We start from the raw sequence: 15,931 nt of genomic DNA, 5'->3' as shown, positions 1-15,931 counted from the left end.
GCAGGATTTGTGAGGCAGAAAAGCTTGGCAGCAGAGTTGAGCAAGAACTCAAGTGACACTCAAGGCCAGAGGAAAGATATTAATATGGAGTGGTGTGTCTAAAGCGACGTGGTTGGAATTATTTAGAAATAACCGAAATTGCATATAATTATCAAGTTTTTAGCATATGAAGATGTTAAGGCAACGTGCCTAAATAAATTATTTTACTTCGTATTTCCCCCAACGCAATCCGAAGCGTTGCCGTTCCCTGTTGGGACTGCATCACTCGTGGCTCCAGCAGAAGTCAGCGTAGAGGGTATTAAAAAAAAGTTGAACAATTAGATGAAACCGATGCAGTTGGCGCGGATGGTATCTCGCCTCGAGTGCTCAAACATTGCGCAACGCCAGTCTAACATTATCTATCCTTGATTTCTAAGCAGTCAGTGGAATATTGGCCTCGAGGGCCACCACAGGAGAGACCCGCGCTTCTATCGCTGTGACGTAGTAAACGACATCACGTGACTCGCCTTTGCCACCGCCAGCCAATCCAGCGCTGCTCGCTGCCTTTCAACCCGAAGTCAGTGATTTGGTTTATTGTTTTAGCATGGTTTACTGCTCGGCGCAGCTGTTCCGAACGCATTCGACGGAGCCAAGTGCGAGTTTTCATGCGTACTCCACAACCAAGCAGCAGCGGGATGCATGGTTGATAAAGCTGAGAATGGAGAAGCAGCCCAACATTCATCATCGCGTGTGTAGCAATTGAGCACTTCCGCGAAGAATTCGCGTATATCGTTGGAGCTAAAATGCTCGGTTAGTACGACGTGGAACTTCCCGGGACTGCGAGCAGAAAACAGCGCTAAACAGGACGAAGAGAGGGACACAGACCACGGCGCTGACTAACAACCAAGTGTCTTTATTCTTTCAGTCAGCATATATATATTGTGCCGCTATCTCAAAGCACTATAGCAACAGAAAATTCAGAATACGGAGGGGCAATAAATTACAATAAATGAGATAGGAACCAATCGTGAACGCAATCATGAACCAACCAACCCAAATGCGTACTCTTCCCGGGACTGTACGTATTAGGATTTGCGACGTTTATTCGCGCCTGGTTCGAAAAGACGGTGCCTTGTTCCCGGAGCAGTGCCGTCGCAGAACCTAATTCCTGTGGCCGTCCAAAACACACCGAGCTTCGCCGCAATCGGGAGCTGGAGATAAATAAGCTCGTGGCCGATTTCCTTCGGGTTGCATAACTTGTGGGAGGTTACGCGCAACGTGCAATGCGGAGCCTTACGCTTTGATAGCCTTTGTGAAGCGCTCGGTGTGATTTCATTGCGTAAAGTTTTTATCGCGAGAGCAATTATATGGACACTCCAAGCGCATTTCGGCCGTCGCCGTCACCGTGAGGTTCCGTGTGAAGTCCAAGGGCGATGACACCGTCGCCGCGCAAGACTGCCGCGGGACTGGTCGCTCGAGGCACTTTGCGTGTATTCGTGGGCTTCTTTGACGCATCGGAAAGCAAGGCTACCATCTGCTTGCATTTGTGTTTCCTATATTATAGTAAAAAATAGTCAACTATGTATTAGCATGGAGAAGTAAACTTAGTTTCTATAATTGAATAAACAAGCTTAATGTCTGCTAAGTTCAATTTCAATAGTAGGATAATTGGCTTGAGCGAAACGTAAGTGTATATTTATGTATACTGTCGCGAGAGGAAAATGCAAACAGTCAGTTCCAAGGAAACGGCCTTTTACTGTTCGTTTCTGCAGCAGCTACCACACACTTCATCCTCGGCTTCCAGCGTTACTAGCGCGTGCCGTTACCCCTCCCTTCCCAAAAAAGAAAAAGAAGAGAGACGACTTCTCGATGCGACTAGACGAAAGTTAGGCAAAAAAAAAAAAAGAGTAGGGGAGTTGTTAAATGCCACAAGGAGAAAATGAAAGAAATGTGAAAGACAACGGACGTGACGACAGGGGCTTCACCACAAAGTTTGTGAATGGGAGTCAACGCGAGTGGTAGGACTTCATCCTGGTGACGTGAACAATGTCAGGGGAACGTAGTCTACGGCAGTGGTGTGATGTTTCGGCTGTAATACGTAGTTGACAGGACTTAGACGATGCAAAGATATGTAGTGTCCAAAGTATCGGTGTAATAATTTTTATGAGCAGCCTCGTTGACATATAGGGATCCAAACCCATACGAGATCTCCCGGGCTGTATGTGACGTCTCGATGGCGTTGTATCTACGAGCATCTTGACTTTGTCGAGATAATATTCGTTGCCGTGCAAGGTGCCGCGCTGCTTCGGCACGCTGAACAAAGGTGTCTGTATCTGGTGCGGTAGGTTGAGACGAAGTTGGTAGGAGCATCACGTCGAGCATAGTGGTTACGTCGCGTCCGTACACCAGACGAAAAGGAGGAAATCCGGTGGTTTCTTGAAGCGGGGCAGTGTTATACGCGAATGTCACATACGGGAGTAGTTCGTCCCAATTTTATTATCCGTGGCGGCACACATAAGAAAACATATCTGCAATCGTTTTGTTAAGACGCTCAGTTAACCCGTTAGTCTGCGAGTGATTCGTAGTTGCCGTACGGTGCGTTGTTCCACTGAGCTGCAGAATATCTCGGACCAACTGTGCGGTGAAGGCCGTACCACGGCCTGTGATAACGACATCGGGAGCACCGTGACGAAGCACGATATTTTTGACAAAGAAGTTGGCTACATCTGAAGCAGTAGCTCACTGAACGGCTTGTATTTCGCAGTATAGAGTGAAGTAATCGGTGGCGATGACGATCCAATGGTTGTCAGCCGAAAACATGGGAAACGGGCCAAGTAAATCCATCCCGACTTGTTCAAAAGGTGAGCAAGGAGGTCGTACAGGCTGAAGCAGACCGGCTGGTTTCATTGATTGAACTTTGCGAGGTTGGCAATCTCGACAACGTCTGACGTACTACTTCACGGTTTGTGTGAGTTTTCGCCTGTAGTACTTCTGCTTGATCCTTGCCAGAGTACGCGTGGAATCAAGATGCCCGGACGTTGGTTCGTCGTGGCATACACGTAGAACGTCGTCGAGGAAAGAAGTGGGAACAACGAGAAGGAAAACAGTTGGAGTAGGGTGAATGTTCAGCTTGTATAGTATGTAGGCGCGTACGCAGAATGAGGACAAGTGACGCGCGAACGGGGTTGTTGGCGGCTTCCTTCAAGGTATTCAATCAAGGGTTGAAGCTCGGAATCTTGGCGTTGATGTTGAGCTAGGCTTAAAGACGAAAGAGTACAAAGAAAACCACAGTCGTCTTCAGTATCTAGTGGTGCGGTTTCGACGACGGCGCGGTAGAGACAACCGGCGTCCGTGTGGTTCTGGACGGACTTATACACGATTGTCACGTCAAATTCCTGCAACCGAAGGCTCCATTTTGCGAGACGGCCTGAAGGATCCTTGAGATTCGCCAGCCAGCACAGAAAGTGGTAGTCGCTTACGACGCGGAAGGGACGCCTGTACAAGTATGGCCGGAACTTCTGGGTAGCCCACACATTCCTTTTCAGTTGCTGAGTAGCTTTTTTTCAGATGCAGACAACGTTCGGCTGGCATAGGCAATGTCGCGTTCAACACCAGCTTGAAATTGTACGAGTGTCGCTCCGAGACCAACGTTGCTAGCTTCAGTATGCACTCCTGTGTCGACCTCTCTGTCAAAGTGATCAAGGATCGGTGGCGTCTGTAGACGTCACTGACGCTCGTGGAAGGCGTCGGGTTGTGCCGGGCCCCAAACAAATGTGACGTCGTTCTTGATGAGTCGTTGCAAAGGCTCGGCAATCTCACAAAAATTGGGCCCAAAACGGTGGTAATACGCACAAAGCGCTAAAAATCGGCGGACATCCTGATTTGTCTTCGGTATCGGGAACAGAGCAACTGCCATGGCTTTGTCAGGGTCAGGGCATACACCGGTGCTGCTGACAATATGACCTTGAAATTTAAGCTCCTCGTATCCAAAAGAGGGACATTTTTCGGGCTTCAGAGACAGTTCGGTGGTGCGGATAGCTTGAAAAACCGCCTCAAGCCGCTGGATGTGTCGCTCAAACGCGGTGGAAAAAACAACTACATCGTCTAAGTAGACTAAACACGAGTGCCACTTGAGGTCAGATAAAATTGTGTCCACCATGCGTTGAAATGTGGCCGGAGCGGAACACAATCCAAAAGGGAGGACCTTAAATACATAGAGACCGCCCGGTGTTATAAACGCAGTTTTTTCCTGCTCTCGTTTGTCAACTTCTATCTGCCAGTACCCACTACGCAGATCCATTGAAGAAAATTAACGGGCATGTCGCAGGCGTGCCAAAGAGTCGTCAATCCGAGGCAAGGGGTAAACGTCTTTTTTCGTGATCTTGTTCAGTTTGCGATAATCGACACAGAATCGTAGTGAACCGTCTTTCCTCTTAACTAGTACAACAGGTGAAGTACAAGGACTTGTCGATGGTTGAATGAAATTATCATCTAGCAATTGTTTAACTTGATGACGAATAGCATCGCGTTCTCTCTGCGACACGCGGTAAGCGTGTTGGCGAACAGGTTGGACGGTCGGTTCAGTGATGATTCTGTGTTTGGTTAAAGGAGACTGCTTGACCTTCGACGTGGTGGCGAAACAGTCGTTAGATGATGATAGTAGATTGAGGAGCCTCTCCTTTTCGGGTTGTTCTAGCTGTGGATTGACGTTGATGTGACTGGTCAAATTCACATCGCTGGGTTCCGGAATCGAAATTGTCGTTACCGAAGCACAGGCGTTGGACTCGGCCACTGTTTCAAAGTAGGCCATGGTGGTATGCCTCGCAAAGTACTTGTATTCACCGCTGAAGTTGGTAACTAGGATCGTGGTTTGATTATGTTGGAGCTCTACGAGACCTCGTGCGATGCCGACTTCTCGATCCAGCAAAATGGTGAGGTTACCTTCGGAGATGCCTATTCCTAGTTGGTCTTGGGGGCATTCAACGAGGACGAAGATGCTACTTCGAGGCGGCAACGTCACGCAGTCATCGACCACGCGTAAAACCGCGCGATGATGTTCTTCCTCCACACTCGAATCCGAAGAAGCATAGTTAGAAAAGTCACGAACAAGTTACGCAGGTTAATGATCGCCCCATATTCCTGGAGAAAATCTATGCCCAATGTAACCAGCCGAGAACACTTGGGCTGCACAAGGAAAGATGCTACGAAAGTCAAAGTACAAATTGCAAGTCTGGCGGTGCATCGTCCAATGGGCGACACCAGGTGTCCTCCAGCCGTGATCAGATGTGGGCCGTCCCACGCTGTCAGCACCCTGCGTAGCCGAGTGGCCATTGAGGCACTCATAACCGAGTAATCAGCTCCCGTATCGACAAGTGCAGTTGCCGGATAACCGTCGACGGAAACAGTAATAGCAGCAGAAGTTCTTTTGGCAGTTTCGAATGAAGGCGTCAGCGGTAAGTCGCGAGGGGGTGGCGTCGGCGGAGGATACTTGACGGTTCGCATCACAGCGGCCTCAGCCCCGAAGGTCACCGTTTTCGGTTTCCCCGGTCTGGGCTTGGAGAACTTGGGGGGAGACGGTACGTGTTGGGGGCGAGGGATGAACCACCTTGCCGATTTCCTCTCAGATGACGTCCGTAAGAGCCGTGGCACTCACAGGTACCGGAGCCGATGCATAAGACCAGTTCTCCTCGAACAATCTGCCGTGTTAGTTCGGTAAGGGACTCCCTGTCATCATTTGCAGGTACAAGAGAGCATGCAGCAGTCATGGTGGTCTGGCGTTCATACAGTGAAAGCCGCTGCCGAAGCATGCGTTCCATGACTGTTGCCTCACGAACGAACTTGTACACTGTTGTAGGAGGATTGCGCACGAGGTCCGCGAAAAGCTGTTCTTTTACACCTCGCATTAACAGACGTACCTTCTTGTCTTCTGGCATTAGTCGGTCGGCCCGACGGAACAATTGCGTCATGTCTTCAACGAACAGGGCCACGGTTTCATTCGGCATTTGGAACTTCGAAGATAGTGCCTGTTCGGCTCTTTATTTCCTTTCAGGGGTGCTGAAGGCGTCGCGAAGCAGTCGGTAGAACTCCTGGCAGCTGGTAAACGAAGTTTCGTGGTTCTCGTACCACACTCTTGCCGCCTCTACAAGGGAAAAGTAGACCTCCTTCAACTTACGGCGATCGTCCCAATCATTAAAGGCGGCGACCCGGTCTAAATGGTCCAACCAATTTTCAACATCCTCAAAGGCATCGCCGTGGAACGGGTTAGGCGTGCGAGGCGCGTTGATAATGCATGGTACAGCATTATTTGGTATCACCTCGGTTTGGCCTGCGGTTGTTGTTGACATCGTCCTCACGGAGCTTGGCAGGGGACTGTATTGCGGTGGAAGACCTTGGAGGCGACGGCTGCTTCGATGGATTTCTGCCGTCTCCGAGGTACTGGTGTCGGTAGCTTCTGGTTCAGGACCAGTAGGCATAGCGCGGGTGCGTACCCCGCACCTCCACCAGTTTGTCGCGAGAGGAAAACGCAAGCAGTCAATTCCAAGTGAACGGCCGTTTAGATTTCGTTTTTGCAGCAGCTACCACACACACTTCTTCATCCTCGGCTTCCAGCGTTACTAGCGCCTGCCAATACAATATGTGCGTAGATTGTGCAAAACCTAGGTGCAAGCGGAAATTAAGTGTTGCACAGATGTAAATGCTTCTTTTTTAAGTAAGAATGCGCGTTCATACCCTGCTTTGCAACTACACGATGCGGTCTCCACTATTCGTCCTTTGTTTACGACCTCGCGGAGAGGAACGTTTGTTCCAGCTGTTTGCAGCACAAGGGCGGCGAGAGTGAATTTGTCCTCATGCTGTTCCTTTACGCTGCATATTCGAACGGGGTCAGCCTCACACACTGCCTCTCCTTCTGTTAGCAACCGTGACGTGTTGAACTGCTGGTCAACGGATTGGTTGGTGCTAGAGACCGATAGCGTCACTGAAAACGAAATATGGTGATCGTAATTAAGAGTCGAGCAAGCGATGCACACTGGGCTTGCAGCGTGCTCACTTGACATCACATCAGTGACGCGCAGAGAAACGCAAATAGTGGAAGCATGGATTGAGGACACAAAAATATAATCGGTTGAAGTTCCACTTATTAAAATATATGCGTGATAAATCATCGTCCCGCGATAATTCTGGCGACGAAAGTGGCACGCCGCACTCGCCACGACGAATGCTCAAGAGTGCGTATGGCTGCCTTTATTAAAGGTCATGCGAACTTAATAAGCAATATCAAGGCATCATATGCGTCGCCAATTTAATTACGCGCTTAAAACTAGGGCGAAGCATTGTCGTGAATCGTGCACGGCAATCAACGCAAATTGCAGTCTTGCCTCTCGGCTGCGCACACCGTGCGTGCAAAAGCAAGAGATAGGTGCGCGCAATCACGCTTGCCTCGACAAACATAAAGTGTACACGAGATGTGTGAGTGCTTCGAGTTGCAGATTACTGGGTAAACTTCATAACAGCTCCCATATACGCGAGTGGCCTCTTCACCCTCGTCGTCCATGGCGCCGCGTGCACATGCTCCGGCGAGAGTGGACGACGCCGTACGTTGGCCCGCACCTTTGTTGGCCTGCACACCGGGTTGCTTTGCAGCTAACGCACACATTAAGCGCTTGCAACACGAAAACAACGGTGGCGGAACTGGCTGAGCCACTGCAGACGTCTAACATTTCGCAATCGGTATCACGTGATGACGTTTACTACGTCACGGAGAGATTACGACAGACGGCGCCACGCTATGTCCTCGAGGCCAATTGCACACGTCCCAATGAACAAAGGTTGCTGGAAAAACACGGTACAAAATAAGCCTATATCGCTGACATCTGTCGCATGAAGGTAATGGAGTACATTATCGGCGTAGAAAATTATGAACCACATCATAAAACAGCAATATCCGAATCAAGGAACAACATAGCTTCCGTAACTTCCACGCGACTTGCGGAATTTTACCATGATTTAGTGTGAGAGGTTGACGCTGAAAGCCTGATAGATTTTTTTTATTTTTAGATTTCCGTAAAACTTTTTCCACGCTGCAACCCGCTCTCTTTTCATTTACAAACTCAAGCAGGTAGGCACAGATCAAAACGTTATTAGATGGATCGAGAATTACCTGTCCGAGTGCACCCAATGGGTCGTACTGAGTGGCAAAAAGGCAGGGTACGTGGATGTGATTTTTGGTGTTGCACAGGGTTCAGTTTGGGGACCTATCTTATTTTTATTTGTATTAATGCGGGGGTATTGCTGCGGGTATTTCGTTACCCGTACGACTGTTTCCAGACGACCAAGCTGTATACAGGAAAATTAAAGTTGAACATGATCCGACAGTCTTTCGGAATGAATTGGAGAGAGTTTATAACTGGTGTAACTAGTAGAATATGTGTCTTACACTAAAATGTGCGTTCGTGTTTATTTCATTAAGAAAAGCAAGCCACTTATAAATGAGTGCATTATCACTAACGATGCGGATAACCAAAGTCGATGCTCAGAAAATATTTAGGTGTGGCATTTCCTGCTGACTTCTCATCGAGCGAACACACAAAGGAAATAGTCGCAAAAGCTGGCGTAGCCCTGAACTTTGCCCAGCGAAACTTAAGATGTCGCCAGTCGGAATCAAATCAGGATGCATATACGCAACATGTGTAAGACAGATATTAGAATACGTTTGCCCTTTATGTAAACCACTTTGAATTCTTATGTAGAAGGTATCCAAAACAGGGCGGCCGGGTTCCGCATGGGTCGATATAGAAAGAACGGACAGCATAATCACAATGGAGCAAGATTTGAGTTGGAAGCCACTGTCGTTGCGACAAAGAAAGTTAAGGTTAGAACAATTTTTCCAGATATTCAATAATAAAATTGGGAATTAACAAAGAAATATACATAAAAGAACTATTTTACATTTCCAACCGAGATCATCACGTCCTTGAAGAACAATACCAGCCGAGGACGCGCTTGTTCGCTCGCTCCATTTTTCCGAAGAGCATCGTGGAATGGAACAAGCTGCCTAAGTGCAAGTGTGTTGTGAAAATGTAGACTTGTTATATCCCTGACTTAGCCCCCTGCTACAACGCCTGCGGGCAATGCGACGCAATTCTTGAATAAAGGGTTTCAAAATATATGGTCCCTACGAAAAAACAAATCTTACGTGCTCCTTAAGTCCCATATCAAATTATCTCACATGCTGCGCGAACATGCGGCGTTTTATATGGGATCCCCATGCAATCTTACGGGATCTTGAAAATGGGGGTTCTGGGACATGAAGGTTTCATTTAAGGGGGGCCCTGAGCGATATATCATGAAGAAGAGAACGTTCACAGTGTCGTTGAAATATCGTGCAAAATCGTCATCTCACTGAACTTACTTCGCCAGATTTCGTCAAAATGCTCACGCGGTAATTGCGGGAGCACCACAGCATCTGCTGCGTTCACAGAACGCTTCTTCCAGGGGCGTATTGCGTAGATGGTTAAATTTCCATCCAAGAAACGCCGCAATTTCTTTTTTTTTTTTTTATCGGGAGGCTACTACATTGCAGAAGAAATCGTGATCGAAAGACCGGCCACAGCTTTTTTTTTTTTTTTTTCGCAATTCAGATCGCTAACAAACGCGCCTCAGGTGGCGACTGGCGCGCTGCAACATCTCCGCCCTGCGAGGTCTCACCCTGTTTGTCGTTAAGAAACAAAGTTAAGACAGACTGCTTTTGAAAAGCTTAAGAGAGTATCCGCGGGCGTTGGTGTTTGGAATGGTTATACTGCGACTTAAGACCATGCCGGCCATGCACTTCTCCTGACATGCGATATGTGCCGCCGAACACATTCTATTTCATTTTGGAATCCAACGTAATTAACTTATTTCCTTATCAGTTACCGGTGGCGGCGCCAACCCTGTCTTACACGTTTAATTCGTTCGGTCGCCTAATAAAACTTCTTCCTCACTTAGACACTTCTGCAGCCTTAAAATCGCTCCCTTCAGATTTATTCACGCCACACGCACCCATATATATATAAGACCATGTTCTGTCAAGCAGACCTACGTAGTGACATGCTGCGACTATTTAGGGACAGAAATTATCCGTTGTAGTTGCTCCGACTTCGTTCCCTGAGTACAAGTACGAAACTCGCGCCTTCGCCGCACGACCAAGCGCTATTTTTCGCGAACGCCGAAAGATGTCGCGCCAACCTCGCTACCGGCAAAATGCACAGATTCCTTTTTTGCTGCGCTTTTGCGCTGCCTCCAACGGAAACAGGTTTCGCCATCGCTGGGCAAAGCCGGCAACACCGGTAACGCCGACGTCTCTCCACCGAGACGCGCGTGTTTCGCACATGCGACGGCGAACCTCGAGTTTGAGCACGCCACGAGGGCTCTGCTGTTTTGGTTGTGGCATCGGTTGAGAACTCCGAGACAGATGGAGCGTAGAAGTAAGTGAACCGCCACGGCGACCGTGCGCCAGTGAGTACCGCAAGCGGAAGCGACACGAAGGAAACCGCGCAGATCGCAACGTGAGCGAGCCATAGCGAGCTTTGTACTTTGCACGGCCGATACACCAACACCGGTGCTTCCTCAAACTGCCGGCACATGCGCGTCACGTGGTGGCTGGCGCGCTACAATTTCTCCGCCCTGCGAGGTCTGACCGCGTTTGCGGTTACGAAACAAAGGCGGCTGATAAGGCCGACTGCTTTTGAAAAGCCGAATATCCGCGGGAGTAGGTGTTTAGAAATGGTCATACCGCGATTTAAGGCCATGCCGGCCACGCGCGGCTTCTGAAATGCGATAAGATATGCGCCGCCGAAAACAATCGAATATGGTTCGCTCTTATTCATTGTCTCTGCCCGAAGATAGCGCGGACGTGAGTACTGCATCCTCGACTAATAGCGGAGCATTCGAACTCCGTGTTGTCGGAGCCAGTCCCCGCCGCCGGCGCTCTGTGTTCGTCGCGATGCGCAGCGTCGGCTTCAACACCCTCCTCGTGAGGCGCTTCTGGGGTCTCTGCTCCCTTCTCGTGAGGGACAAGAAAGCGGCGCTGCTCCTCGCCGGTTTGATGTTTTTCGTCGTAACCTACGAGTTCGTCTCGTACCAAGTGGGCCTAACCAACAGCCGCTTCTACTTGGTGCTGGGGAACAAAGACCTGCACGGATTCTGGATCCAAACGGCCCTCGGTCTCAGTCTCGTTTTCGCCATATCCAAGACGAGGGCTCTGCGCACTTTCCTGGCGTCGACCACCGGAGTGCACTGGCGCAAGATCATCACCAAGCACCTGCACGGGCTCTACTTTGCCGACAAGAATTACTACTGCGTCAACATCTTGAAGGAACTGGGCGGAGACCTGGACAATGTCGACCAACGAATGACGCAGGACGTCGACCGCTTCTGCAAGGCTCTTGCAGACGCCCTGCCGGCTGCGCTGATCGCTCCGTTCACGACGGCCTACTACAACTACCAAGCGTACGTGGCCACCGGCTGGATAGGTCCGGTCTCGACGTTCCTGTTCTTCGTCGTCTTCACGGTGCTCAACAAATTCCTGATGGCGCCAGTAGTTCCGCGCGTCTACCAGCAAGAGAAGCAAGAAGGCCAGTTTAGGCACGCGCACGCGCGCGTCAGGGACCACACCGAATCCATAGCCTTCCTGGACGGGGACCCGGTGGAGGAACAGAACGTAAACGCCGTATTGGACGACGTGGTCAAGGCTCAGCAGTCCGTCGTGAACAGGCAGTTCCCTCTCGCCTTTGGCGTCCACCTCTTCGACTACACCGGTGCGATCCTTAGTCTTCTGGTCATCGCTGTGCCCATCTTCAGCGGCGTGTACGATTCGCTGACGCCGCCGGAACTGGCATCACTCATTAGCAAGAACGCGTTCGTGTCCATCTACCTTATCAGCTGCTACAGCAGCCTCGTCGACCTGTCCGGCAGCGTGGCTGTGATCGCGGGAAACACGCATCGTATCGCGGCCCTTAGGGAAAAGCTGGTGGCACTGAGCGAAGAGCTACGTGAATTGCGCGCCGCCGCCGACGCCCCCGACGACGACAAGCACCCGATGGAAGAAGGCACTAGTGACGACGACTGTCCCATGATAGAGCTCCAAGACGTGACGTACAGTTCGCCGCGAGACGGTAGCGTGCTCGTCGAGAAGCTAACGTGGAGACTCGACTGCAAGCGGACGGCGCTCATCACGGGACCTAACGGAAGCGGCAAGACCACTCTGCTGAGGGTCATCAAGGGCCTGCGGAACGTCGACTCCGGAAGCGTCCACGTGACCAGCTTGCATTCTTTGGCGTTCTTCCCGCAGCAGCCGTGGCTGACGGTGGGAAGCCTCCGGAAGCAGCTTCGCTACCCCTTTCCTGACCGTTGTCGCAAGGGGCTCGAAGAGCTGGACGACGAAAACAAAGAAATGATCTCACTTCTGGAGCTCACGGGCCTTAGGAACCTTCTGAACAGCGCCAACGATCTCGACAGCGAAATGGACGCCGCGTGGTACGACACGTTGTCTCCCGGAGAACGGCAGCGGCTCAGCTGGGCCCGACTGCTCTACGCACGGCCAAGGATGGCGCTGATGGACGAAGCGACCGCCTCCGTAGACTTGGAGCTCGCAGATAAGCTCGTAGCCGAATGCCGTAACAGGGGCATCAACGTAGTTGCCATCTGCCACAAGGGATGTTGGGACACTGATGCGGTGCTAGAGTTGCGAGGTACCGACGGCTACTGGACGGTCTCGTAAGGGGGCGAAGTAAGCTGGAAAATGTCCTAGAAAGGATGGAGTGAAATGTGCCGGTGTGCGATCGCGTGCATGTTGTATCCTATCGGCTGACGTACTTTTATGGTGCACAAGATGAACATGAAAAGATTTTAATATAGATGGACGTGAGAACCCCTGTTTACGACATAAATATTTCTGCTATGTATCTTTCTGGTTGTCGTGTGCACTGTAAGTCTGGCTGTTATGTTCTTTCGTAATTATTCGTGAGAGCCAAAACAGAAACCTGAAAATGTATTTAAAGCCGCTAGGAATACCCCATTAGTACGTAGAGTTTTAGGTTGATCCCCGACCATAGATCTCGTCATCAAGCGGCAACAATATTATTGTTATAGCTCAGCGGGCCCAGCAAGCCAGCGTAGACGCCAGTGCGCCTGCGCAGTACAACATGCGCAATGATGTCGATGCTGGCTCGCTTATGCGACTGCGAATGATGATAAGGCGTCACTGGTTCTTGCTCGGAAAAAAAAAAGCGATCTCTCGACGGCTACACAATCGTAACCAGATCTTCGTAATTTCCGAGCATATAAGGAACCCTTCAGAACAAAATAAATATGCGCGTTTCTTTCCACATTTTGATTTGCCTCCTTTCACAACGTATCTTAATGAAAAACAACGCTTTGAAAAGCTTTGAAAAAGCATCGAAAGTACAGCGCTGCTGGCTTCGGTGCTCTCGTGGGCTTGGCGACTCCATCAAGACTTGCCTCTGCTCCTATAATACTGTCGTAGTTCGTGCCCCAATTCCGCGTTACCAATTTATTGTGACTGGGGCATTAGTTTTCGCGTGATTGTTCGGGTTGAAAGGTGACCTGTGAAGATTAATTGAAAAGCAGCATGGTCATCACAGACATATACATATATAGCCGCCTGCAGACTAAGTTTTCTTTCGTATAACTATAATGCCAACGCTACAGAGAACAAGAAATTTAAAAAGAAAAAAAAGCGCGTACTACGAGAAATTTCTTTTATACAATATAGACGTGAAGAAGAGAGTAACTTTAGTTCACCGGATGGCTCCGCCAAATATTTTCGCAACGAGGAACGACTGGCGCGTTTTCTTTACGAAGCGCTCCGGCGCGCGCGCCACTTCGTGCGGACCCAGATATCGCGTCTTATTTCTTTCTAGAACTGTTACTCGGATCTTCGGAGTGAGCTCGACGTCTGATCGACTACGTATAAACCCGCAGGCTGTGACCACCGTTGTTTTCACGAGTTTGTCTAAGGGTAATATGCGATCCACCAACCATCCCGCCATCTTGTATTGCGATAGTACACTGCCTATACCACCCTGACGTCGTGGCTTATCGAGGCCGAGGGTACATCGGGCTAGAATATCCGAAATTATGCCACCAGCCATCACCGTATATGTTCACTCTATACGTGCTATCTGCGATCATTTCTACCATAGGGGTACTGCTGACTGCAGTTGTTTATTGTATATATGTCGCAGAGACATATTCCAGAAGATTAGATTTCGAACTCATCACGTGCGCATCGTAAAAAGCAAACGTGCTCGTTTACATTTTTTTTTTTTACACGTCACAGCAAACCAAAAGCGTTACGAATATATGCCACTCGCAGGGCTGAACTGAGTTAAGCATTATAGCCTTGGTTATAAATATATATGTCTTTCTTGTCACCGGCCTCAAAAGTAATGCGCTTAATGTATCCCAGTCCAACAGCACTGGAACTGCGGCAAATCCATTCGGCATTTGTGTACCCATTTAAGACAAACGAGTCGGCAATGCCGACGATAAACTAAACACGATAGCGCTACTTTTAGACGCGACCAAATGGTACGAATGGCTCGAAGAATCAACGGCAGGGCATTAACATGTTCCCTGTTCAGAAGGAAATTCGAACATCCTTTGCGAGCCAACAGTGCGTGATAGATACCGCGCACCACCACATTTACTCGTGTGAGCGAGTGGCTCGCATCACATTTCAGCGTTCACAGTGGCGCCTAATGCACGTTCAGCTAACTGTCGTCAGTCAATGCTGTACAGCAGGCTAGGGTAGAAAATTGGACCCCTCCGTCCAAGTCATCTTCGGATGCGCCGTAAAGGCACGCTAAATAGAAGCAATAAAGCAGCGTAGGCTGCTTATTGCTTCTATTAGCGTGCCTTTACGCTAATATTATTATTTGGCAACTGTTTATCCTTGATTGTGCCGTAATGGGTTGACTTTTAGAAAGAGAAAACGAACGCCAAAGTTACATTTCACGAATTTCGCGCCGAAAACCCAACGCTGGTATACGTAAGTGGACGTCACTGATTTCGAAGCATTAATCGCGTGTTCGGGCCGCGTAAAAGGGTTCTAAACTTGCTACACGTAGCATTTGGTTCCTTTTGAACTTAGGCCATCTTAACCGAAAAAAAAAATTATCTAGGTTCGAGAGAGGAGTCGCCTTCAAAATCCATTACATCAATTAAGGAGATCTGGTGCGGACTTCGAAGTTGGCGGCGCCACGGCCTTTCATTCCTGCGTCTTTTCTGGCCGTTCCGCGCTTCCTCACACGGTGGAAATCGCCTTTCGGTATTGACGAAAAATACTTTGCTTGACGTTTCGCACGAGCTAGTACATCCGGGTGTTCCTGCCACGGAATGTCTCATTGTGTCTCGCTTTGTGTGGCCGCGCTTGAATGCTGATATACCCCACTGGTTTCGCGCTCGTATAGCTCTTGTCAGCGAGCCAAGGTATAGGCACCGGGCGCGAGGCGAGTTCGCACCGGTGACGCCGTTATGAGGCAGCGCCCCGAATGTAGCGGTACGTGACATGGCCTCTGAGATTCGTGCGCGCCGGCGGCTCGTGCGCTCACATCCATAAGGCTACTTCCGCGCGCGCACTTCGGAGGCTATGCATGTGACGACGGGGCCGGGCGCAGTGCTATAGAGTTACGGCATATGCTACTCCAGTAACTGTAACTCCATAGGGCGCAGCAGGCGCACCTACCAGCTAGCTATACGTTTGTTGTTTAGGTTCAGACACTTGTGTTTTGCGTTGCCGAAATACCGCGTAGAACCAAATCCGAACGAACATGCTGCTTTCTTGGGTGCACACTCGAACATGAGTGAAGCCGGTCAGGCCATTCAGTTATTTCGATGGGTTTTCATCGCGGCCTCACACATGGAACAGTGGCAAGCTTGGATACATGCGCGC

The 15,931-nt window shown here is 49.7% G+C and overlaps 1 protein-coding gene and 1 pseudogene across 1 annotated transcript in view; one reads left to right on the top strand and one right to left on the bottom strand.

Annotated features, from left to right (window-relative positions):
• Window positions 1–15,931, bottom strand: part of LOC142570508 (uncharacterized) — a 96,981-nt gene that overhangs the window by 22,129 nt on the left and 58,921 nt on the right. The gene's annotated exons all lie outside the window — the stretch shown is intronic.
• LOC142572877 (lysosomal cobalamin transporter ABCD4 pseudogene) lies at window positions 10,272–12,920 on the top strand (annotated as a pseudogene).

Source organism: Dermacentor variabilis, chromosome 2 (assembly GCF_050947875.1).
Source record: "Dermacentor variabilis isolate Ectoservices chromosome 2, ASM5094787v1, whole genome shotgun sequence".
Taxonomy (NCBI): domain Eukaryota; kingdom Metazoa; phylum Arthropoda; class Arachnida; order Ixodida; family Ixodidae; genus Dermacentor; species Dermacentor variabilis.
The sequence above is the reverse complement of the archived record's forward strand: the minus strand, read 5'-3'. Positions and strand labels throughout refer to the sequence as shown.